Here is a 26,365-nt window from a genome sequence, read left to right as displayed (position 1 = left end):
GGGTGGTCAAGTAACTCATACACAGCTAGAATCTACAGTAAATTACAAAAAGATCATATTTTTAAGGTAATGACTTCATAAAATGTGATGTCAGACATTCAAAGTATAAATCTAAAAACTCAATAGAACTATAAAATATAAATATGATGAATTCAATTCAGGGCTGGCTTATATGAAGGGTCAGAATGACTGCTGTGACCAACTGACCATTCTAGTAGTTATAGAATTGTGCTAGATTCACTGTTCAGATGGCTTATTGCAGCAAGCATTACAGTCACTGAAACCTTATTTGATTCATACGGAACATAATAATAAAGAGTATACGTTTGTACAAATTTCACCTCTTTGGCACTAATCTCATTGCTTCATGTGTAGTCAGTGTTTGTGTGATTTTTCTCATTATAACAAATGTCCTTCATAAATTCAACAACTGGTTGGAGGTCAGAGAAAAGCAATAGTGTTTATTTGATGAATCCTACTCAATACCGAGTAATGGCTTTTGTGGATATGTTGAATGAAGCGTGGACACCGATTTCAGCCTTTAAGCTCTGGTTTTGTACTGCAGTGTTTCTAACCTGCTACTGCTGAATCTACAGCAAACAAAATTATATTTGTAAATGTTATTGAGTTGTGAATCTGAGTTTGCTGTCTGTATTGCATGTGATGCAATAAAAAGTGTACCTTAAAATAATAGCATGGAACAGAGTTTCCCTATGGGCTGCACTTTTAATTTGAAAAGATGAAAAAAAGTGTTACTTGTATAGAGCTATGGAAAAAATGAAGAGTTATGATTATTTCTTCTTAATCTAAAATAAAAAATTTCAAAACACTTTCTTAAAGTTTTAAGAAAATCATTTTGTGGAAAAACCCAATTTTTAATCGTAACAAATCATGTTGCCATTGTTAAAAAAAACAACAACATTTATTCTTACAAACTGTCATTTTCTTGATGACAGTAATTATAATTAAAATAATTATCTTAACTTTGTATCTTTATTAAATAAAACAAATATCAACACTTTACTCAAGCCATGTCTAATACATCCAGTAAGTTTAGAGAAAGAAAGAGAGTTTATTTAATATCCCTGTTATTGTATATGAACACATTTTAAATTATTTTTTAAATAACATGTTATTAAATAACAAATGACTTATCTGTTTTTTAATAATGTTATTACATTTTCAGGCAATAGATAAAACAACAAACAAGTGAACAGAACAGGGGGGACAAAAAAATGATAATAATAATAATAATAATAATAATAATAATAATAATAATAATAGTTTAAAAAAAGGATCAATAAAACTATGGAGGTTATGTTTAACAAAAATGGATCCCACCTCTCATGAAAGAAAACATCTTTGCCATGTAAAACACAAGTAGTCCAGTGGTGTGTATTCTAGTATTGCCCTGTGCCATAAAGGCTTTGTATGAGTTTGGTTCTGTTTGTTCAATCAGAAACGTGTAGAATGAACAAGATTTTCTATTGAGTTGCTAATATAACATCTACATTTAAATTTGGCCTTCATCAACATACAATAAAAGCAAGCAGAGAATGGTGAAGAAAACAAAGCCTGACCCACTCTTAGATGCACAGAAGTAGAGGACAAAGATAATTAGTATGTTCATATTAAAGAAAAGCACATTGCCTACACACACACACACACACACACACACACAAACACACACTGTACTGAGTTGACAGTGAGGTTTACAAATGCACATACAATCCTGATTAATTAGACCACTCATGCTGGCACACCGCTTGATTTGCAGTACACACCTACACACACATGCGCACACACACACAGTCAGCATCTGAGGCTCTGATTTACATAAAGCCACTCAGGGGACTAACGGCATCGTCTCTAATTGAGCTTCAAGTCAATCAGAAACTAGTCAGGGGACATGAAGTGATTTAACACCACGCTTAGACCAAGACATGAAGTCAGACGCTTTTAAAACTGCACTGTTTATCTGCACAGGGGCAAATAACGCTTTCTTGAAAATGCCAACATTGAATTTAATTAAACAGTAAACCAATGAAAAAAATGAGGTAATGCAGAAAAAAAGAGGAAAAATACTTTCTTGGTGGCTTATCCATTTAAAAAATAAAAAGCTTTATTAGTTGAATTTCAGTTATAGCTCAGATTTTCACCCCACATTTCTATAGAGTATAGAGTAAACTGATTCATTAAATTGCATTTCTTGTTTATAATGATTACGTTATAATTATATTATTACATTTATGCCATGTATATAATATTTTTTTTGTTTTTTTTTTGTTAATACATTAATGGCAATTTGTTCCCTTTAGCATCTTAAAAATGAGTCATTTTTTTGAAGAAAGAAATTATACATTTATAAATTTTATTATACATTTTAAGCAATTAAAATATGGACAAAATCAAACATTGGTTTAAAATTTAAATTTACTATTTAAAAGTTTACCCAACTTATAACAACCCTGCATTCTTTTAGACAATCTTTTTTTTTCATTTAAATGCAACAATGGTTCATAGTTTTTAATACAGTTGATTATATCTGTGTGTGTGTTTGTATGTTTAGCTTGAGACATAGTTAGGTAGTAAACCTATATTCGAGTAAACCTATATTAGTGTATTTGTATTTGCATTCAATTTTTTTTTTTTTTTACAAATGGCTTTTTCATTGTGTGACTTTATGTAGCTCTAGCCTGTGCGTAGTAACAAGACAAACTACTACTACAACGTGACCAACAAGCCATACCGGTCTCCCACAGAAGTTTATCTCTTTTTAGACGCTATACAAAGCTACTGTGACACAATGAAGAGAGAAAGAGCGTGTGTATGTGTGTGTGTGTGTGTGAGCGAATGACTGCTGTTCTTGTACTTTTAGCTGTGCTGCATTGTGTGTGTGTGCGTGTGTGCATGCGTGCGTGTGCGCGCACGGCCATTTGATACAATATTTAGACAGTAGGCAGTGTATGTCTTTTCGTAACACTAGACACTAAAAATCTGCCCTTTACAACTCTAGTTAAAATTAATGAGCTGGTTAAATGTCTGCAGGTATAAACTGTAAGAGTGTGTGTAAGTGTGTGTGGAGTGAGATGAAGTGGGTGAGAGGGAGGCTTGAAGACAATGGCGTCTCGGCGGCGTTACACTGACGCTCCTCTCTCTGATGCTCCTCTCACTCCCTGCTTTCACTGAAGCTCATCTATCGTTCCCGTGGGGTCATGTGGAGGTCGTAGACACGCAAGGGTCATGGCAAGGTCACAGGGTGTCAACTTTGCCGATATTAAATAAGCAACAAACTGAAAAAGGAAATGATCAAGTGTTGCACTGATCTTTGATTTTATTCGTTGCAGATTTAGATTTTTACAACAAATTGGCCAATTCTAATAAATGTTTCAGATTTATTTTTAATTATATGTGGCATAAAAAATTAATATTGTGGCATAAAAAGTTATTTATTTGCTTAATTTTGGGCTGAATTATCTGCAGAGTAAAACCACTGTAATTACGATCCACATAAGTCTACATACATTAGCTTTGGCAGGTAGAGGTTTAAATTAGTCTAATTTCAAAATATGAAGTAAATAAATATTGATCTGATGAACAATTTTTTTTCTTTTTTTTTTTGTAAACATAGAAGTGGTTAGGGTTTTGTTGATGGTTTCACTTTTATCTCTTGCTTTAGCAGTCATGCAGCTGCTTTGTCCCAGAGATATCTAAAGGCAGAAGCGCGAACCGGAGCTAAATGTTTACACAAATTCTGTGTATAGAAGTATTGTGAACAACTTCGATGAAAACATGGAGGAACACTTTCACATGTCGAGATGTTGCCTAGATAATATTTGTGTGTGTTGGTGCTCACCGGAGTAGACCTTCACGTGCACACACGTCAAGCAACTGAAGCAGAGCTTGAAGGCAAATAAACATCGGTTTATCATAAGTATTTTAGTGATTATTTTTTACACAGTTGGTATTAAGAAGGAACATAAGAACGTTATCTGACTAACATCTAGCAGTTCATTTGTAAGGAAAGGCTTTTATATTCGTAATCAGCACAGATGTGAATGCGTCTGAGTGTTCTAATTAGCTGGAGTTGACGTCTCACTTCAGCACATTCTAATCTTGATCTCATTCTTTCTGACAATCTTCCTTCTGCGTTCACACAGAGCAGCATTCCGGCATTATTGAATTACTGGTAAATTTACAACTTTTTTTTCTGGAAAACTGCTGGAACAAATTAACCATTTTTTTATTATTATTTTTTTTTTGAAAGGGCCTGTTCATTGGCGCAATAGTCTAGTAGTTAGCACGCCGACATATGGTGCATTAGCACATCAGGGCGTACCGAGTTCAAATCCCAGCTCGAGGACATTTCCCAACCCTACCCCTCCCTCTCTCTCCCACTTCGCTTCCTGTCATATCTACTACTGTCCTATCTAATAAAGGTAAAAATACCAAAAATAAATCTTAAAAAAAAGGGCCTGTTCACACATGATAGCTATTAGGAAAATTGCCAGTAATTTTTTGAAAAGTTCTGTATGTGTGAAAGGGGCTTTTGCTGCTCATATTGTTCTATGATTCGATCGGCATAGCAGTGCATTAAAGCCACAAGGGAAGTCACGTTTGGGACAAACAAATTAGGCCCAACATATGGGACATCCAGGGCCATATATAGGAGAGTTGACAACCCTATGGAAAGGTCACAAGTGCATTTCCCAAACACACCCTCAGCACTCACAGTATAAAGGCCTGCTCCAGTGTCTGAGTCATTTTAAAACCAAAAAAGAAAAAAAAGCTTTCCATAAAAATAAATCACTGGAAATCGTTTTCGGTGCTAGCAATTACCATATTTCACTCATAATTGTACAACTCTCATGGTCAGATGATTGTGGGCGCCCTCACAGTCGGCCCGTCTTCCTGCCCCAAAAACCCAAACGCTGCATCCTGGCTTGCTCTGGCTCATCACTTAGTCCAGGTAAACGCGTGACGGTCAATACATACACAATATCTGCGTGTAACATGAACACCGCTGGCGTCGTTAAGCGCTCCCTGCCGCGATTAGACCGTCTGGAGACTCCTGTCCGTCAAACAGCTGCGGGGTCCCACTCTGAGGAGCGCAATTGATTTAAGAGAGCCCTCCAGGTCCAGTGTGCATTTTCATCAAACGCTACAAAATCGATGCTAAGCAGATTTAGATGTTCGTCGCTGAGCTATATTTCAGCTAGCGCCCTCGCTAATGCTGACGTGTCCGAGGCGGCCATTATTACCCGCCATTAGCATTACTGTCGCCGCTGTTACAAATTCAGCTGTTCCAGCCAATTTCCATTCAGCTGAAGAGAGAGTGAGAGAAAGAGAGGGAGACAGAGAGAAGGTTTGGATGGGGTAGATGGTGGTATGCGAGCGGTGGAGGAGGAACCGAGAGGAATGACTGCATTAGCATAGCATGGGCTAATGCGTTAGATCAAGGACGAGTTAGAGGCTTGTCTCTTTCTGTGAAAGTAAACTGGATATCGTGTGATGTTGTGGTGCAGTGAATTGTTGAATTAAGCTGCTTTATTTTAGCACGTCTGTTGATTATTTCAGGGACCTACAATATAAATGAATTGTGATTTTACAGGAGCAGAGCATGGTGATCATTTGTGTAAGGGTTTACAACAAAGACTGCAAACCAAATATTAAGGCTGGAACTTTTAGGGGATGCTTTTCTTAGTAAATTAGTTATTTTGCAATGGTGCTTGAGAGACTATAAAAAGAAAGGCTGTGTTATGTAATATAGACTTCAATATTACAGGAAATCTATCTCTGAAGTTGACATTTGTGTTTAAAAAGTAAGGGATTTTTTGCTTTTAGTTCCTGAAGTATGTTTGTTAACTGCATATAAATCTTACGAAATATTCCCACATATTTTAAAATACATTGAAGTTTGCGTGGCAGTTTTCACTAACTTCCAGAAATGTTTTCTTCATTGCAATTCTTGGGTATATATTTGTGATATACTGTAGGTTATCAGTTTGTTAGTTATGTCATCTGTAAACTGCTATATACAGTAATAAACATTGTTCCCCGCTGCCATGTTTTGAACAACAGTATTAACCAATGAGAGTTCAGGAGCCATCCATCATCGGGTATTATGATTTGTCCTGATTCATAAAAGAGAAAGAAATGTTTACAAGTAGTTTGAAGTAGTATATGTTTTTGCTTTAGTTTTCATTGGGAGTTCAAGTTTTTTTTTAATGTATTTTAAGTGCATTTAAATTTTTCGGTAATTTTATTACAATTTTATTAAAGGTAAAAGATTTTGAACATCTTTTAAAAATAGATAGAATATCAAATATATATTAAATTCAACTTAAGATAATATAGAAAGCAAATGATGTAAGGTTTCTTACTAAAATACTTCAAAATAATTTTAATAAATAATAGTACTAGTAATAAAAATAATAATAATGATGATGCTAATTTAAAATTAGTAATTTAAATAACCAAGTAAATATATCAGCAAAACTATTAAGCTAAGTAGTTTTACTGATTCTATCAATTCTATTAATTTGCTAATAATAGCAATAACTCTTTTTCAGTTAGTAACTTTTTTTGTATCAGTATAAGGGAACATAATTCAAACTCTGAAAGAAAGGAGTGTATTCAGCAGTGTAAATTGTAAAAAGCTGTGCATTTGGGTGAATGTACAGTATGTGTGATTTACAGTTTGAGGAAAGGAAGCGGAAACCCCCCTCTCTCATTCTTACTAGCCTTATTTTTACAGATCCCATCTTTCCCTCCCACTCTCTTTTCCTTCTTTTTTTCAATCTTGATCCTCGAGCCTATTTCTTATCTCTTATACCATTCCTTTTCTCCTGTTTTTACTCTGCCTTCACTTTTTTTTTTTTTCATTTGAGACGCTGCTGCCGCAGGGTTGGTGCTCTTATCAGTCTCTGTGTCGTTATTTCTGACTGTTTTTTTTTTTTTTTACCACTGGATTTATTCATGATCCACAAAAATAGACTTACATTTACCTTGGCCAGGTAGTTGTTTAAATTTGATTTGTATAGTTTCAGAATATTTGAAAATATATAAGAAAGCACAGTGATCTGTGTTAAAATTATGCTAATGAAGCAAACCTGCACAGAACTACAATAGACACACTGAGGTCATATTTACACTAACACATTTATGTTTAAACTTTTTTTTCTTCCCTTTGGCCTTCCATCCTCACTGAATAGTGTGTTTTGGCAATAGTTAATCTTTTTGAAAATGCTGAGTGGACTGTGAAAAGTGGACTAAGGCTTTTAAATAAATTAAAAATCACTTATTTTTAATCATGTTACCAATTCAGCTTAAATTGTGGATGACATTGTGCAGTTGTTTTGGATGCTTTCTGTTTTGACAGCATTATTAAGAATTAAAGGTGCAACAGGTGATTGTCTTCAGGAACATTTTTGTTTTAATGGTTGATAGTCTTTTTACATCCCAACAGTAATGATTAAACTAAATAATATTAATGTATTTATATCTATTTTTATACATAAGAATAAGAAATGTTCATCCAATTTTGAAAAATTTGTCGGGGTGATAATTCCTATAATTCTGATAAGTAGCTCAAACTGTCTGTCATCAAATGCAGATTTGTACAACTGCACAGCCATTCAATCAGATCTGCCGTTTATGCTTGTACGCTCCGCGCATTTATGTGCACATGAGACGGTTACAGTGGTAAAAACAAATGCTGAATCAAATCAAAACTTTAAAATCCTGAATCAATGCTGGAGTTTTTTTTGCATGCTGGAGGAAGGACGACACCATGGCTGTCGTGTTGTTCAGTCACTGAAATCTTTTGGCAAAAGATTGGTGTGACTATTTTCAGTTTCATAAGGGAACTTTTACAGCATCAATAATGTAAATTTTTAACAAGTTGAACAACAAAACATAAGTAAATAGTGCTATTCTGCTTAGCTTGCTTTACTGAGCTAAAGTTGGTTTTATATTCACATTACATTGGTTAATTTTTGAACAGTTACAACCTGTGACACTCTCCCTGTATTGTTTACCATGTTTATTTTTAATGTTTGGTCTGAAATAGCATGCAACTATGGCTTAGTAATGAGTGTAATTCCTGCATGCCGCTGGCCAACCACTAAGCAAACAGTAGTCACTTTAGGATAACGCACATGAAAGAGTGAGACCAGCGATCTTTGTATGCGTGAAATATTTCTTGTTATGACACGTTTTGCTTGCTACACAACTGAAAACATGCAAGATATACAATTATTTGTTTTTTTGTTTTTGGGAATTGTATTATTATAAGGTACTGTATTTTTCAAGCTGGCAAATGACATGATCTAGGGGGTTGTCTACTGTCATCTTTAAAGGGGCCATTTGTGATTTCAGGAGGCGTTGCGTTGAACGGCAGGGAACGGACTGTTTACAAAGATATTATGCTAACAGATAGCATTTTGGCAGATCACCTACTGCACCTTAATGTCACTTTGTAGATGGACATGGAATATTTACTCAGAGCTTTGTTACAGTACTTGTTGCAACAACTCCACCTCACTGTCAGTCCATTTAAAGACCTGGTGGTTTTCAGCCATGTCAGTGTGGATGAATAACTTTTGTGAAATGGTTGAAAACAACAGGGGAGTTGGAGCATTTTTAGATGAAAATTGTGTTTTTAAAAGTATCTGATTAATGTAGCCTGAATAAAGCGAAATTGGAGAAGTTTGTTCCTCACCATTGGCTTGCTTGAGTGGGTCTTTGGAGCTGAACATCGATGGATTTGCTCTTCAGTGTTTGTACTTCCAGCACTAAAATTTAACCAGACTGAACTGAACTTAAACTCTTAAAAACTGGACTGGCACAGTTTCAATTTGCGAAAACTTCTTTGTTAAGCTGCGTTGACGCAATCTATATTGTAAAAATGTTATAGAATTAATGGCTGAAATAAACAAAAAAGCAAAAACTCACTCTGTCAGGTGTAGCTTGCAGAACAGCAGGAAGCTGAGCTTTACTGTAGACTGTACCATTCAATAATGTTTAGGATTTTCTAATCCACATACGATTAGATCAACAGACACACAGTTGTACTGAATGAAGTTTATGAACAGCATATTAAAGTATAGATGTTTGCTAGGGGTTTTCACTGAGGAAATTAATAGGATGTTTCCAAAAACAAAAATTTTGCCATTTATATCCTCCTCTTGCTTCAAACATGTCATGAAAACATTATAAACAGCATTAAAAAAAGCAGCCATTGACTTCCATTGTAATTGTTGTTCCTATGGATGTCAATGACTGCTTTTTCCCACCATTCTTCAGGACATATTGTTTTGTTCTGAAGAAATATCTAAGTTTACAACCAGAAGCAAGTAAATTGAGGATTTTTCCATTTATGGGTGAACGTTTGACTTGAATTTCTGAAACGTAAAACTCCAAGTTATCATCTAAAATGCATAAATAAAACTGTCCAAACACATACAATCTTTTTGAAAGCGTCATCAAATCGCAGAAGCATTAATTGAACAAAGGCTAATTAAATTTGTTAGTGAAAAGTAATTGCAATAATTCTTTTTTTTTTCTTTCCCCATTGGGTGTTCGGCTATTGTCGTGTTGTGCCTGAACTGCCAATATAGCCTATCTGTTGTCAGTCTTCAGCTTCTCTGGCCTCAGTTAACTTTTCGTTTAGAGACTGTGTACTATTGAGTTATTGCAATGCAGTATGTGCCCAAGTCCAGTGCAGAGAACGGCAGAATTAAAACCCAAGCAAACAAACAACAACAAATGATCGGCGTGTCTGTTGACTCTTGTTTTCCCGAATCCGGCTCTCAGGAAGCGCGCGGCGGACCCGGGCCGTGACCTCTGAATGAACTGTGCGGGAGAGGTGAAGCAGAAGGCGGGCGCGGGGGTGAGTCTGACGGGCTGCAGTCGCCAGGTTGCTCGTTAGAGACATGCGATCCGGCTGATGGGCCTCAGAGCTGCACCCCGCACACATCTCTCCTCATTAGCAGAGGTGCTGCTGTCACACGCGCAGATCCAGCGCACACTGCTGCAGACCGAGACCGGGGACTCCGTGGAGCAGAGGGCGGAGCTTTGGAAATGGGGGATTTGTGGATGAAAAGACGGCGGAAAGATTAGTAAAACAAATAAAAGCGAGTCCAAAGAATCGGAGTGAAAGAGAAAAACTTTCAGTGCTGCAATGCTAGAAAAGCCGGTTAGCATTTTACCTTTAATACAATGCTGGAAGTAGTGATAATGTAAATGTGTTTGCAAATATTTAATACCATATTACAAAAGTAAAAGACATGAGAATGCTATTAAAATGTATCCTATTATTTTAATAAAAATTATAAACAAATGATGCAATGAATGCAATCATCAAATTTGCCTTAATTTTTAATGTGTTATTGTCGTTTTATTAGTTGTCTTTATGGTGCTATAATAATAATAATAATAGTTCTACTTCCACTATTTTAGTAGTATTTTGGTTTATTAAATGAGTATTGTAATATAACATTGGTGATTTAAAAAAAAATTTATATCAGTATTATCAGTACATATTAGTATTATTATTTATTATAGTTATGTCAGTTAGTTCATATAATTTTTTATCACAGTATACAATTTTCATTAAATTATTCATTTTAATCATATTGTTTATTATGTTAATAATAATTCTTTAATAAAAATATATTTTGTATTACTATAAGTATCTCTGTTATAATTTCAGTTGTTTTAAAATGAACCTGGCATTAAATGTACTGTTAGTTATTACTATTATAGTTTGTTATTGGTTAATTATCGCATATTAATGGCATAATAATGATAATGATTAATATTATAAAAATATGATTAATCTTTATAATGATAAATAACCAAGTATTTTTTCAGTACTTAATAAATTATTAATTTTATGTACTCAAGTTGGATTACATGTGAACATTTCATGCACAAGCCTGTCACATTTCTATCATGTGTCTTAAGCATAAATATACAGTATAGCATTTATGAGATAATTTGCCATAAATCATAACTCTAGTGTATCCATTATGACTTTGGGATGATTTCCAGAAGTGAGTAATTGCATTAAAGGTACAAAACCCCATTTTTTGCAGTCTAAAATAATCGAATTAATATACTTTCTATGTAGCAAAGAGTTGAATTGGTGCCTTTGAAAATGAGCATACTGTATGTAACAGATCTTAATGGGGAAATTGAATTCATTAGACAGGGTGTCCCCAGGATGCAGCAGTGAGGGATTGTGGGATGTCAAAAAAGGACATTAGTCGGTTCTAATGGAAACAGAAAACCAAATCATTCCACACTCTGAGTTTAAATGAAGTGTCCATGTAATCAGATTGAAGCAGAGGTCACTGGTCTTCCCTCTGATCGATAATTATACAGGTTACACTCCCGATGGTCGCGGGACTCGAGTTTACAGAAAAAAAAATGGTAGTGAGAAAAATGACTCAATGTTATAACATTACTTCAAATATTCAGTTGAACTCGCATATAACTATTGGCATTAACAGTTTTATGGTTAGTTTTTGTTTCAAATGTTAAGCTTTCACAAGTGTTTTCATTCTCTGTTTGTTTACACTTTTAAATAGCATCATAGGGCTTTGATCTCTGAAATTAAATATAAACTCTGCTGCCTGATGAAGAAATGCAGAATATAGTAATAAATTTGTGAAACAACAGAAAAAGTAGTTGTTTATGTATTCTAATATGGGTTTGAAACTTATAAGTCGCTTTGATAGACTTTTTAAAATGTAAAAGTTCAGAGATCATGGTCTCCTGATGCAATTTGAAAGTGTAAATAAATGGAAAAAGGCAATCACAATAATCATTAATTAAATATTTTTTGCAGTGCTTGATAACATGCTAATGTTAAGATTCAATATGTTGGTTTTTTTAAATACAGAAAAATGCAAATTTTAAACTGAATAAAAAAGGGTTAAAAAAGGGTAACAGTAGAATGTTTTGTTTGTGCACACAAACGTGCACGCAATTAAATAATAAAACATTAAGTTATCAGAAAATATTTAGTTAAATCTTGTTTTTTGAATGCTTATGAAGATAAAACATCTGTGCTTTAGTGAAATTGTGTGTTTTTTTTTGTTCTAACCTTTTAAAAAAAGTATATGCCTCCACATTTAGTTCAGCACTTAACCATTTGCTTTTGCACAACAGTTTTTGCTGCATAAATATGTAAACATTTGATACAATTATTTGCATTTGTGTGATTGTGCTGAAAGTGCCAAAGGATTTTGCTTAAACAGGCTGATAGACTTTGCTTGAAAGCATTCAAAAACATATTGTAAGACAATTCCCCATGTGTAGTTTAGCGAAACAGAAGATACTTTGGGTGGAGAAACGTGAAAGAAAGAGAACTGGAATTTAGCCAAGCTCGCTACGTTTGATCGAGATGCCGAAAAGAATTTACGGCCTGGTGGATTGAGTGCCGCTTGGTAGAGAGAGCGAGATTGTGTGTGTGTGTGTGTGTGTGTGTGTGTGAGAGAGAGAGAGAGAGGGAGAAAAAGAGAAAAGCTCCCCTCTGACCAAGCTCGGCACTGGGCCGAGAGCTCCCTAAATCTCAGCCTACAGATTTATGGTCATCCCATTCACACAAGTAACCAGAAACACAATCACTATCACAATCACCATCAGCCTACACACACACACACAGAGTGGCCAGCTGATGCTGAGCTCGCCTCAGCTGAATCAACTATTCAGGAGGAATTAAAAAAAGCACACACAAACACACTAAATCACTGCCGCGCACACACACTTGCGCCATGTGTGGTGGTTGGAAGAAAGAATCAGGAACGCATGAAAGGAGGATAAGGACTGAAATGGAGCATTTCTATCCAAATTACTGCATGTTATTTATTGCAGCAATTACTCTGAGACGTCTGTGCGCCTCTTCATTCGAAACGATTGTAAAAATACATCAATAGTGGCTGAAAGAGCAGAGGCAGATCAGCTGCTCGGCAGACATTGCTTACCTGGCACAACAGTCACTTCTTTAACTCCACCTTTACTTGTTTTACTGTAGCGTTACCATCTGACATGTTGTACTGTATTTATATGTGAGCAGTGTATGAGGGTTGTTAATAATGTAAAGCTAAAACCCTTATACAAATATTTCAGTTACTTAAAATTAAATAATTATTAACAGATAAAAAAAGAATAATATAGATTCCATATTTAATTTAAAAGCTGAAAACAAATGTTTAATGTTAACTAAAATGATGACAAAACAAAGCTAGTTATTTGTCTGTTAGTTTATTTCTGTTTTTTATAGACCATTTTGAGGGACGTAAACAATAATAATGGTATTTCCTGTTTTACATTTTTTATTTCTATCCAAATATTGATATGATGTTATGATGTTTTAATGTTAAGTCATTATTGAATTCCTTTTAGTCACAGTTATGATAGTTTGACAACAAGCAGGAATTGTTCATGGACCAATGACATTGCCACATTAAAATGGTTTATAGGGATGATCATTTTAAATTTCAGTGGGTTTGTAAATGTAAATGATCAGTTAATTGTTTAGTTTTTTATTATTTAAGTTTTTCATAAACCTTTGGTTTGCAAATATTTTAAATAAATTGCAAATAGAAAATATAGTAAAAATAATGTACTAACACTGTCAAATTCAACTGATCTTAAAAAAATTATAAAAATTAGCAAAGTAATTAATATACAGAGGAAATAAGCAATTGCAAATAAAAAGCAAATATTGGCTGATAATTATATTATCAATATTGGTTAATGCAAAAAAAAAAAATTGTAATGTTTAATGTGTGTGTAAGTGTACAGTGCTCAACATAAATGATTACATCCCTCACAAGACTATCTATTAAATTAATATTCTCTATAAGATGCTATAAATAATATTATTTTGTGCATATACAGTTATTAGTGAGTACCAAAGCCAAATCTGGAGTTAATCTTACAAAGTAACTTAAGATAATGGTCCAAAAATTAGTACACCCACATTAACACGATGGGGAAAAATATTGGATACAAATTTTAAAAATCAAGATTTAAAAAAGTATATAAAATTTAGGTGACATTTTGTAGTTTGTATTATTATTATTATTATTATTATTATTATTATTATTATTATTATTATTATTGTTATTGTTGTTGTTATTGTTGTTATTATTATTATCATTATTATTATTATTATTATTATTATTATTATTGTTATTATATTTTATTTTATTATTTCCAAACAAATGAATATAACTGTTTAATAAATCTGTTTAGTTCAAATTCAGCAAAAATATTACTTATATTCAATGAGAATTGAATACAAATACTTATTTTCAAAATGGGGTGTGTTTATTTAAGCTGAACATTGTATATTTCGTTGTTTATGCAAAGTAAAATTGAAACATTTTCAAACCATATTTGCTGTTATTAATATATATTAAACTATATTTCACTGTTTGGAAGTGCAGTTTTGACCTCAGTTTCTGTTACAGCATGACTTGTCAGCAGCACTTGCAGTGTAGAAAAAGCATAAGCTCATTGAAATACCATCAGAAATCTCCTAAATTACTGTTTTCATTCAATGCAATAAAAATAGCACTCTGAGGATAAATTTGTTGCATTATGTTTTGAACAATAGTGTATCTGAATGCGTGTGGCTACTAAGGTGACGTTGTCCACAGGGAATGCTTTCGTTGCAGAAGAAGGTCAGAAGTCAGGCAGCTGTACTTCCTTTTGCTGGACAGTGTCACACGTCTTTCCAGATCCTCTAATTGGCTCCCTGCTGCTGCTACACACACACACACACACACACACATGCACACACCTCTCCTGAACTCTGGGAAAATGCCACTCGTGAGGCCATTCAAAATGGCTGAAGGGAAAAGACAACAGCACAGCAACGAGATGCAAACTCTCCTTCCCCCATCGCTCCTTCAATACGTGATCGTAAATTCCTCTTCCTTTCTTGCCCTTCCCTTTGCATGTTTTTTCTTCTGCCTCTCACACACACACAACACACACATACTTGTAAACATATCCTCATTGGGATTCCTCTTTCACATCCAAGTTATAATTAGTGCTCTTTTTTTACAATCTCTTGGTATTTTTAGGTAGATTTTTCATTATTAGACTGTTTACCTTGTACAAATGACTCTCAATTTCTTTAACAGACATTTTAAAGTTTTTTTTGTCACAACAACACTGTTTTTTGAAGAAGCTTAAACATCCATTGAAACTTTCAGTGGCAGAAAATGTTCTTTGTAGTGTAAAAGAATTCTTTAGATTGGTTAATTCAATGGTTCAAGTAGTTCTCTTAAAAGAAATGTTTGAAACAGGAATATTTTGAGAACATAATGTACACACAGTTCATTGATGTCAATGTACATATATTGGTTCAAAAATGCTTTTTATTTAATATTCAGCATTTTATGAACTTGTATGAAACTATGTTTATGTTAACTACCTTTCCTAACGAGTGCTGTGGAACAGGTTTCCTTTTTGTCTGTTTTGAGAAAAACACTAGACATACTGTATTACTGCTGAAGTGGAAAAAAATAGTATTTTCAAACATGCTACAGTGTGAGCTGTATATTTTTAATACAAGTTGACATACCAAAAACGTTGGCTTTCAGTATAATTGTATTTTAAGTTTGCCAGACATTTTTTACTGTTGTTTCAGGACCATTTAACCTTTTTGAATCATGCCCATTTTCTCTTTGCGTGTGTTTGTGTTCACATGACAAGTGGCCAAACATTTACCAGCTATAACCCCAAAAATTTAAAAAAAAAAAAAAAAAAAAAAAGTACATAAAGTATTTTAAAAATAGGGATATTGGCATTATACTTTTTAAAACCTCTATTTTTAAGACTAAAGAATCCAATCTAAACGCATGTATCCATTTTTTTTTTAGACAGTCCCCATGTCTAATCATATACAAGTAATCCAGAAATGAATAAGTGATGTCATATATTTGGACTGCACTCTTCATATAATGTACACTTCTTCATGGTCACTTTGATTCTGTTCCACTTTGGTCAAGAAAGATGATGTTTGAAAATGTTATAACAGTATAATTGGATGATTACAGAAAGTATACAGACAACCGCTCTCTGCAACATATAATAAAGCAGACCATAGTCTAGTTCATCTTTTCACCTCTGTGCTTTTGTGTTTTGTGTAAAAATAAATAGTTTTTTGGACTGGCCGAAGATTTTTCTGTAATAAAAAATGGATTGTTATAGAGAATTTATAACTAAGTTTGTATATTGTATTGCTGATTGTTTTATTTGTATGTATGTATTAGGGTTGGGCATCTAAGCTATAATGCCGATCCGATACGCATCTCGATGCAAAGAATACGATCCGATATATTAGCGATACATTTGTGACATATTGCGATGCAATACGATACGATTCACACCCATATCACGATACAATGCGATAATTCAGCACTAACTAATTAGATTAATTTTATGTGATAATGTGAAAGAGGATGCCGTGCCATTGAATGAGTTTGATTATTTATTAAACAAGTAAAACCAAGAATTTTTTTACAAACTGGCTTTTCTCTCAGAGCCAGAGTCTCGGTTTACAGTAACTAGAGGGCCATTTTAGAACATATGGCACATATTATTTAAGTATTTTTAAGATAAACTAAATGTATAAGTGCAATATATATTAAAAAATATATATTTGCACTCTTTCAACAAAGGTTTACCATTGCACAAGAATTGTGATTTAACTTTTCAACTATGAAAACAAGTTTTACAAATATATATTTTGCCACTGAATATTCAAAACTTAAGGTCATGAACTAGCAGTGTTATGCTGCTTTGAAACATCACTGTCACTGTACTGTCACAGGCTAATAAAAATAAAATTAAATAAAAATTAACAGGAGGAGAATTAACCTTCGTTCTCCGTGACACTATAAGGCTGAATATCTTTGCAGATGAACAATGCAATAGCATCCTTTATTGCCGTAGAGCACGCAGAACTGTTAGGAAGCGGGGCATGGTAAAAACTTTCAATGCTTTTCTCACCACTTTTGGAGCTGGTAGCTACAGGTGAATCAGAGCAGGAAGCAGGGGATGCAGGAACACTGGAAGATGCTTCCACAACAACACCGTGGCGGCGCTTCAAGTGAGATATCAGATTAGTCGTACTGCCTGTGTATTTTACAGATGCGCGGCACATTTTGCAAATTGCATCTGTCCTGTCAAGTCGTCCATCTTTTATGTAAAATCCATATTGTTGCCATACTTAAGATTTAAAACTCAGTGGGGAATAAATTGTCTCGGCATCCATAATGTTTGTTTTGCTTCTCGCGCTTACTGAGGGCGCACCACTAGCTTCATCCGCACACCTGATACACTGAGTTGTAATGTAAGTGTACACATCCGTAAGGCCATTGCTAAGGCATACTTTATGTTGGTCGATTAAATTATGCGCCAAAAACAGGTTGACAACACTTGTTAATAATACAAAAATACATTCTATATTAAAAATATAGGTTGTATCTTGGAAAAACCGATGCATTTCGCAAAAATCGATGCATCTTCCAAAATTTCCTTCATCTTCTGCTGCTCTACCGATGCACTCGCATCGTGCACGCGCATGACCGCCTATCGATACATATCGGTTAATCTTCCCATCCCTAGTATGTATATATGTATATATACAGTTATATTGAAGTCAAAATTATCAGCCCCCTGAATTATTAGCGCCCCCTTTTACTTTTCTCCCCCAATTTCTGTTTAACAGAGAGAGAAAAAATTTCAACACATTTCTAATTATAACAGTTTTAATAACTCATTTCTAATAACTATTTATTTTATCTTTGCCATGATGACCGTAAATAATATTTGACTAGATATTTTTCAAGACGCTATACAGCTTAAAGTGACATTTAAAGGCTTAATTAGGTTAATTAGGCAGGTTAAGGTAATTAGGCAAGTTATTGTATATCGATGGTTTGTTCTGTAGACTATCGAAAAAAAAAAGCTTAAAGGGGCTAAAAATTTTGTCCTAAAAATGGTATTAAAAAAATTAAAAACTGCTTTTATTCTAGCCAAAATAAAAACAAATAAGACTTTCTCCAGAAGAAATAATATTATCAGACATACTGTGAAAATTTCTTTGCTCTGTTAAACAAAAAATGTAGTTGTTTTCTATTGCTACATATTCTATATCTAGGGTTTTTCTATTTTCTGTTTTATTTTATTCTCTAATATATTATTGATCTTTTTTAAGGTCTTGTGCAGTTATAAACATTTCACTGCGTGCCGTACTATGCACGTGACTAAAAAATCTAAATTTAGATTTAAAATGATAGAATAAAAAATATGGATTTTTCTACACGTTTCATTTACAACTTTTGAAAATTGTATTCTATACTGCTTGGTGGTCTTGAACTCTTTCATCCTCACTGTTCTTGCATTGTCATGTTTCAAAACAGGCCATTCTAAAGTGGAATATTGCAGCCTGTCAAATCACAATAAATCCTTCTTTACATTTATTTTTAACAGCTTACACCAACATGCTTAATTTAGGTTGAGGAGGCACCGCAGCGGCTTTTGCTGTTGGGACGTATTTACACTCTGGGAAAGGCAGAAGAATGAGATCTGCAGGCACGATGCACTGTAATTTATATGTGAGGCGAAGTTTATTCCTTTTTGGATTTTGAAAGGGTCTTTGTGGAAAGTATGCCACAAGGAAATTAGCAGTGTGTGAAAAGAGAGTTGGGTTTTCCATAGTTTAAACAAACAAAAAAAAAGGTTGAAATCAGACTTAAATTACCAAGTGTGTGGAAACTCATTTGGCAGCGAATGGTTTCGGGCAGCGTCTGGCGCTGAAAGGACAGCAGCGGAAAGTTTTTCTCAGTGAGGCATAATTAGCAAGCCAAGACACAAACATTTCATCACGCTGTGCTGTTTCTTCTCCTCTGTCTGTCTCTCTCTCTCTCTCTCTCTCTCTCTTTCTCTCATTTACACCGACACATGCTTTCCGTCTATTTGGAGAACACACCCAGAACCCAGAGGAAAGTGCACAGCTTAATCCGTCTGTCTTTCTCTTGCACTTACTCCCTAGATGGTCATAAAGATGAAACGCCCCAAATGTGGGCCCAGCTCTCAAAGCTTCATAATAGCATGTCATATTCATCTGACATTGTTTAGCGAGGGCCACTGCGTTAACTACTTTCGAACTTTGTGTAACAAAGGCAATGGAATAAAGTTAGCAAACCCATTGTACATGTCAAATAATCATTATTTATATTTCATATTGTGTTAAAAATGTGTGGACCTTTAAACACTGGAATGTGTGCTTTTCCACGTTTTTTAGCTAAAAAATCCATAAAGAACCATCATTTTGAAAGTTCTGGATAGAACCTTTATGGTGTCCTGAAATGTTTAAAAATTGTTGTAAAGAAATGTTGCAAAGGAATGTTTAATATTTATTTTTATGAATAATAGTTTTTTATTGTTGTTGTTGTTGTTTTTACTCTGTCTGTGGTCTTGTAATTGCGTGTCTATTAGGGTTTTTCATCAAAATACAAATTGATTGGAAGCAAAACTGTTACAATTTGAATTTAATTAATTAATTTGAATTAAAATGTATAGATATTTTAAGAGGAATTTGAATACATCTTCTAAATGTTGCTAAATGGATAAACTCCAGAAAATGAATGGGGTTTGACTGTTTTAGATTTAAAAATGAATAGGTGGGAAAGCTGAACTAACTCTAGACTTTAAAACTGTTTTAACAGCTTTTCAGGTATGGTTCTAAATAGATCTGAACTTTACATACTCTTAAAAAGGATGGTTATTTACAGTGCTCAGCATATATAAGTACACCCCTCACAAATCTCTCTTTTAAATTCATATTTTTAATAGGAAACTATGCAATATTATATCTGTGCATGTATATTAGATTAGTCAGGACTGAAGCCAAATTGGAGCGCATCTAACAAAATAAATTAAAATACTGGTCCAAAAACTAATACAGCTTAATTTATATGTTATAGAAAAATATTAAATACTCATTTTAAAAAGAAGAAAAATAAGGAGAAGCAAAAAAAAAAGGGAAGTAATTGTTGAAATTTTGTAGGTTGTAATTTGTTTTTGAAAAATTTAGCTTTTTAGCTTTTGCCTAGATTCACTGAGAAATTGGTAAAAAATATGCATTTTCAAAATGGGGTGTATTCAATTATGCTGAGCACTGTATAATTTGTATTGCTTTCACTTTTACTTTCAGGGAAAATTCAGTCCTGTGATTTTAAAGGGTGACTTGAATCAAATTAAATAAGAAATAGCTTAGAAGTAATGTTTATATAGTCAATTTACTATATAGAGTTTATTTAGCAAAATTGTGACCATAACAATTGAAATTCAAGAATGTTTGTTGAATTGTATGTACAGTGTCTTAGTGAGATTACTCCACAAAATCATCTTGACTAATGTACACATCAGTCGAAGTCTTTATATAGATGTACAGTAGTACATGTTAATAAACCCATTTACACAGTTGAGGTAAAAATTATTAACCCTCCTATGAGCCTTTTATTGTTTATCAAATATTTCCCAAGTAATGTTTAACAGACCAAGGAAAGTTTCACATTATTTCCTATATTTTTTCTTCTGATAAAAGTCTTATTTCTTTTACTTTGGCAGGAATTAAAGCAGTTTTAATTTTTTAAATAATCAAATTTAGGCTCAATATTATCAGCTCCCTTAAATATATATTTTTATTGTCTATAGAACAAACCACTGTTTTTTGCCTAACTACCCAAACTTGCCTATAGTTAACCTAATAAGTAGAAAAGTGTTATGCACTGTCTGTTTGGCAAAGACGAAAGGAATTAGTTATTAGAAATTAAATATTAAAACACTTTAAAATACATTGATGATCTCTCCGTTAAGCAGCACTTGGGAAATATATTTAAGATAATAAAAATGTCACAGGAGAGCTAATAATTTTGACTTAAACTGTCTTCACTCTTTCATTCATTTTCCTTCACCTTAGACCAGGGGTCACCAATCTCATTCCTGGAGGTCCGGTGCCCTACAGGGTTTAGCTCCAACTTGCCTCAACACACCTGCCTGGGTGTTTCATGTATACCTAGTAAGACATATACATACATGCAGGACACCGACCCTCCAGGAACAAGTTTGGTGACCCCTGGCTTAGACCATTATGTATCAGGGGTCACCACAGCAGAATGAACCGCCAACCATTCCAGCATACCTATATATTTTACGCAGCAGATGCCCTTCCAGCCACAACCCAGATTTGGGAAACACCCACACACACTCATTCACACACATACACTCGTACACTACAGCTAATTTAGTTTATTCAATTCATCTACTGCATGTCTTTTAGACTGGGTGAAACCAAAGCGACCTTCTTGCTGTGAGGCAACAGTGCTAACCACTGAGCCACTGTGCCGCCTTATGGGTTTACTATATATTATATATTCACACACACAAACACATTATACCCAACTTGCCTTAGTATGTGAAAGCATATGACTCATTCCAGTATTGCGGGTACTTTCCTAAGGTTTTTCTTAAACCTGAATGATATAAAATTTACAGTAAACTGAATCTGTTATCAATGTAAATGCAGAATTTCGTATAGAACATTTAATTATGTGATTAATTATTGTTTAACGTGTTGTTAAACTTTTTAAACCACTAACGGAGTACTTTCCACCAAGTAGTGCTTTGCCTCAAGATGCTAACAGCTACCATCATATTATAGTTGTTTCAAAAGTGAATGAGATATTTATGGAAAGACCACAATAAGGGTTGATCTATACTTATTCTGCTATTTGTGTATCATAAACATTTTGCTCAAATGAATTAGAAGAATAATGACATGCCCCAGTGCCTTCCAGAGCTTCCCGCCAGAGGAAGTGATGTCATTTGTAGCAAGTCTTATCCTATTTCTAGAAGTTTAAAGTTTGTTGTGCCTTTTCATAACTGATGTACTAGAGTAGACCAAAACAAAAGGACAGAAGCAATTTTTTATTATTACTAAAATTACAAATAATACAGTAAATAGACGTTTAATGCTAATGTTCAACTTGGAGTTAACATTTTAAAAGGTATTTAAGTAAAAAGCCCCTAAATAGACACACAAACATATATATTTTTTTAGAGATAACTTGATATAATTGTACAACTCAAACCTGTTTCTTTAAAGTTTTGCTATTTGAAAAATAAAAGGATTTTGTAAGCTAAGGGATCTAGAAATATACCTCTATTTCCAGAATCACCAATATACTATATGCTATTGTGGCTCTTTCTTTCAGGAAAATGCAAAGCTTTTGATTTATTATACTCAACTCTCACATCTGAGGAAATGATGGACTGTAATGTGTTTACGTACTGCAAAATTGTGACCACAAAAAGTTAAAACCCACCAACAAGAGAATGTTTTTTTTTGTAGGTTCAATCTGTTAATGAGATTACCACAGGAAAAAAATATCATCTATAAAACAATGAATGGGTTTACGCAATTTATCTCCGCTCTCTGTGATGGCTTTGTGTCTGCATGGAAACAGTGTGAGCTTCTACTAATGGCTTCATCACAGCTAATGCACATATGAGACTTCCTCCTTCCTTTCAAGCAGCTCGATGAAGAGCAAGGTGAAAAATACGACACGTGAGAGAGGAAAATTCAGCTTTGACGAAGTGAGATGAGAAGTTCACAGCTGGGGTGAAAGCCTCATGAAAAATCCTCGTAAACAGACGTGAGCAGAACCATAAAGTGCCAAGATGTTGGTGGTTGTAGCTCAGCGTCGAATAGCACAGATGTTGAGCCCCCCTTCCCATCATAGGTGGGTAATTAGACCCAAATCACCACACTCTCAGGTGGAATCGCACCATTTCAAGGGGAGATGGCGGGGGGCTAACTGAATCATCCAGTTTAATATGACCCAGAGCTTCTCTTTGTTTGCCTTCTTTGGGTTTTTTTTATTTGTTGAGATTGATAACAGAAGGTGAACTCATTGAAGTTATTGTCTGAGAGCAGGTAAAACTATTTTTTATGATTTTTTTTTTTTAAGAGGCGTGGCTGATGTTCAAGTTAAACTTGATGTAAATCGAATCTGCAATGTAGAGATCAAATGTCGAAACTGATACAGAAATTACCATACAGTTTAGATGGATAAACAAATAACTGCAGTCAAAACTAACTAACAGTAAAAAACAAACAAACACATGAATAAATTTTATTGTGCCACGTTTTTTTTTTACTCATAGTAATATATCAATCATACAAATTACATCATCATATTCAGATTTATTATTTATTTATATCAAAATTTAAATTTATACAATTATTTTACAGTATTTATATTTTATATATAGTATTTTTTTTTATATTTTATTTTTGTTATTGCTTAACAATTATTTATTACATTTGTAATTTCGTAATGTTACGTAAATGGGTATATATAAAATGCTGTAATATAAATTGTATTAATTATCATACATTTATATTTGTGTATCTCAATCATATTTATTTAGTTTTTGAAATATTGTTAAACATGTATACATAAGTACATACAATTTATATTTTTTTATACACACACACACAACACACAACACACAACACACACACACACACACACACACACACACACACACACACACACAAAATATATATCGCTTAAAGGGGCTAATTATATTGACCTTAAAAAGGTTTTTAAAACATCAAAACTGCTTTTATTCTTGGCGCAAATAAAACAAATGAGTCTTTCTCAAGAAAAAAATAATATTATGAGACATACTGTGAAAAATTTCCTTCCTCTGTTAAACATCATTTGGCAAATACTTAAAAAAAAAAAAAAAAGAAAAAGAAAGTAAAATCCAAACGGGGACTATTTATTCTGACTTTATATATATATATATATATATATATATATATATATATATATATATATATATATATATATGTGTGTGTGTGTGTGTGTGTGTGTGTGTGTGTGTGTGTGTGTTCTGCATGTTAAATATACAGCTTGTAATCCATTTTAGCTGCATTATTTTATTATAAAAATCTAAAACGCTTAGATATACAGTATTTCGTCCTGTGAACACTCTCTTGTGCATGATACACATTCGCGAAACTGTCTGTTCCTGAGGTCTGGAATATGTGTTTACATTAGTGAGAATCCACCCTAATGGGCCATCCATACCTTAAATGTGATCTCAGCTGAAGATTGTTGCTCTCCATGGTACCATGCATCAAGCTAACCCAGTAAAACACTGTCAGTCATTGAGCCGTGCTCTTATCAGCTCTAATGCCATTCAGAGAAGCGAGTGTTCACCATGTCCACGGCTGTGTCTGAATATCAGCGTCATACGGCCTGACCCTTCACAAACGCTTCACAAAAGGGAGCAGGTCATATATCTTTGGTACAATTCTGCTTTCAGTTGCCTCTCGAGAGCTGGACCCTAGAAATTAAGCCAAAAGTAATCTCAGTCCTCAAAGACGACTTGGTTCTTTGTGGAATAGGAGCATTTATTAGCTTTTGGACAGCTTTTCAGTAACATTTGGTTTATACAGAGGGATTGCTGCCTTTGCTTTGAGAATATTTTACTGTTCATTGATGCTTCTAATACCAGTTAAGTTGGAGGAAAAAAAAAGAGATCCATCACTTGCCCATACCTGCCTGAAGTCTGCGGATACACCCCTGAAATTCAGCTTTCTTTTTCAGTGTCAGCATTATAAATCACAAGACTGTTTGACTTGCGCATTATTAAACTTTGTGAAAGTACAAGCACCATACATGGCGACTTACAGAGATGTTTATATATAAACATTAGAGAGAAATGTGTTTTAGAAAGATTGTCGGATACTTTGATCTTTTCATTTTTAAAGTTTAGATGTATAAAAAATACAGTATAGGTATAACACAAAACACCTTACATATACATACACATGCAATGCAAACACATTGTAATTTTGGGGGGAACCGATTTTAATTTTAACTTCCACTTTAGGTGTGATTTGAATGTTTTTCTTTATTATTTTCATACATTTAAATCTTTATGAAACCACATAGGTTTTGAATTGGTCTAAGAGGACAAACACAAAAATACAGACACATTTTTGTGCTTGAAAAAGATGTTTAGGTGATTTTAAAATATGTAATTTACTTTTTTTAAGAATATTGTTAATCTACTTCTAACAATGTTAATTAATAAAATATACATATAATGTTACACTTATAATAATGCCATATAATAATAATGCCAATGCTTGAAGTAATTTTAAGTGAGTTTAACACATTTTGGGGGGACACAAACTTAAATAATGTAACTTTAAATGAGAGAGGATAAGCAAAGATTATGTGTCAAGAAACAAACTACACATTACCTCCTGCTCATGAATGATCCCCTTCTATAACAGAATTATCATCGTATTGAATAAACAGACCTCACCAATTATACAGTATAGCTGCGTCAGCCTGCGACTGAGGTGATTTTAAGTTGTTAATGTCCGTTTGACGGCGAGCTGTAGAGGGATGACCGACTACACTTACCAAACAACAAAAGCACTTTGCTTCTCCGCTGAAACGCGACCTCGGGAACGAGTACAAGGTGATCGATTTATGCGCTCTTCTCTTTTTTTTCAGCCGCAATCAGAACAGAACGGGATGGCGCGCGCATCAGACCCGAGACGTGCGGAAAGTTTTCAAGCAGTCGCTCGACGCTCGCGGGTGTTGTTCAATTTCCCGGTAGGGAGAGGGAAAAATCCTTGACATCAAGTCCCTTCATCTGCGGTCTCTCAGCGCCCCTCTCAAGCCCCCTCCTCGCGGAAATCACGACTTCAAGTGTGCCTGGCCTTCGGTTCTCTTTTTCTGTTCTGCTGGACACTATAAAATAAAGAATGTTTGGGACATTCGCTTGTCCTCGTGCTTTTTTATATATATTTTTCTTTGTTAAAAACAATATTTTAAAATGATAAAAAATTATTGCATTGATGCCTATGGCTAAATAGTGATAATTATTTATAAGACTTAAGCTACTTGTTACCTGCACTGTTCAAAGTGTTTATTTACACTGATTTTATTTTTTTTCTAGCATGAAAATCAGCTGGAAGTTTTTTTGTTATAGTTGGCTTTATATTCATGAACGTTTCTGATAAACGTTTTTCCTTGATGACACTAACAACAATGAAATCTGTAGATTTAATAATTAATGCATTAAATAAATTACTTCTTAAACAGTGTTGTTAAAGTTAGCAAATACTGTGGCAGTTTGATCTAAACGGAACGTGCATTTTCACAGAAAAGTCGAAATGTCGACTACAAAAATGTCGAGAAGGGTCTTCTCTGTTTTATGGTTTTCCTGTCATTTG

The 26,365-nt window shown here is 33.9% G+C and overlaps 1 long non-coding RNA gene across 1 annotated transcript in view; it reads right to left on the bottom strand.

Moving 5' to 3' along the window:
* The window catches only part of LOC137490576 (uncharacterized), a 33,644-nt gene extending 7,850 nt beyond the window's left edge, over positions 1-25,794 (bottom strand). The window contains exons 1-2 of the long non-coding RNA XR_011010260.2: positions 25,548-25,794; positions 24,198-24,456 (exon numbers count right to left, since the gene is read on the bottom strand). This is a non-coding gene — a long non-coding RNA (uncharacterized lncRNA). The remainder of the gene's footprint in view (positions 1-24,197; positions 24,457-25,547) is intronic.
* Positions 25,795-26,365: the final 571 nt, after the last annotated feature.

Source organism: Danio rerio, chromosome 3, assembly GCF_049306965.1.
Source record: "Danio rerio strain Tuebingen ecotype United States chromosome 3, GRCz12tu, whole genome shotgun sequence".
NCBI lineage: Eukaryota > Metazoa > Chordata > Actinopteri > Cypriniformes > Danionidae > Danio > Danio rerio.
The sequence above is the reverse complement of the archived record's forward strand: the minus strand, read 5'-3'. Positions and strand labels throughout refer to the sequence as shown.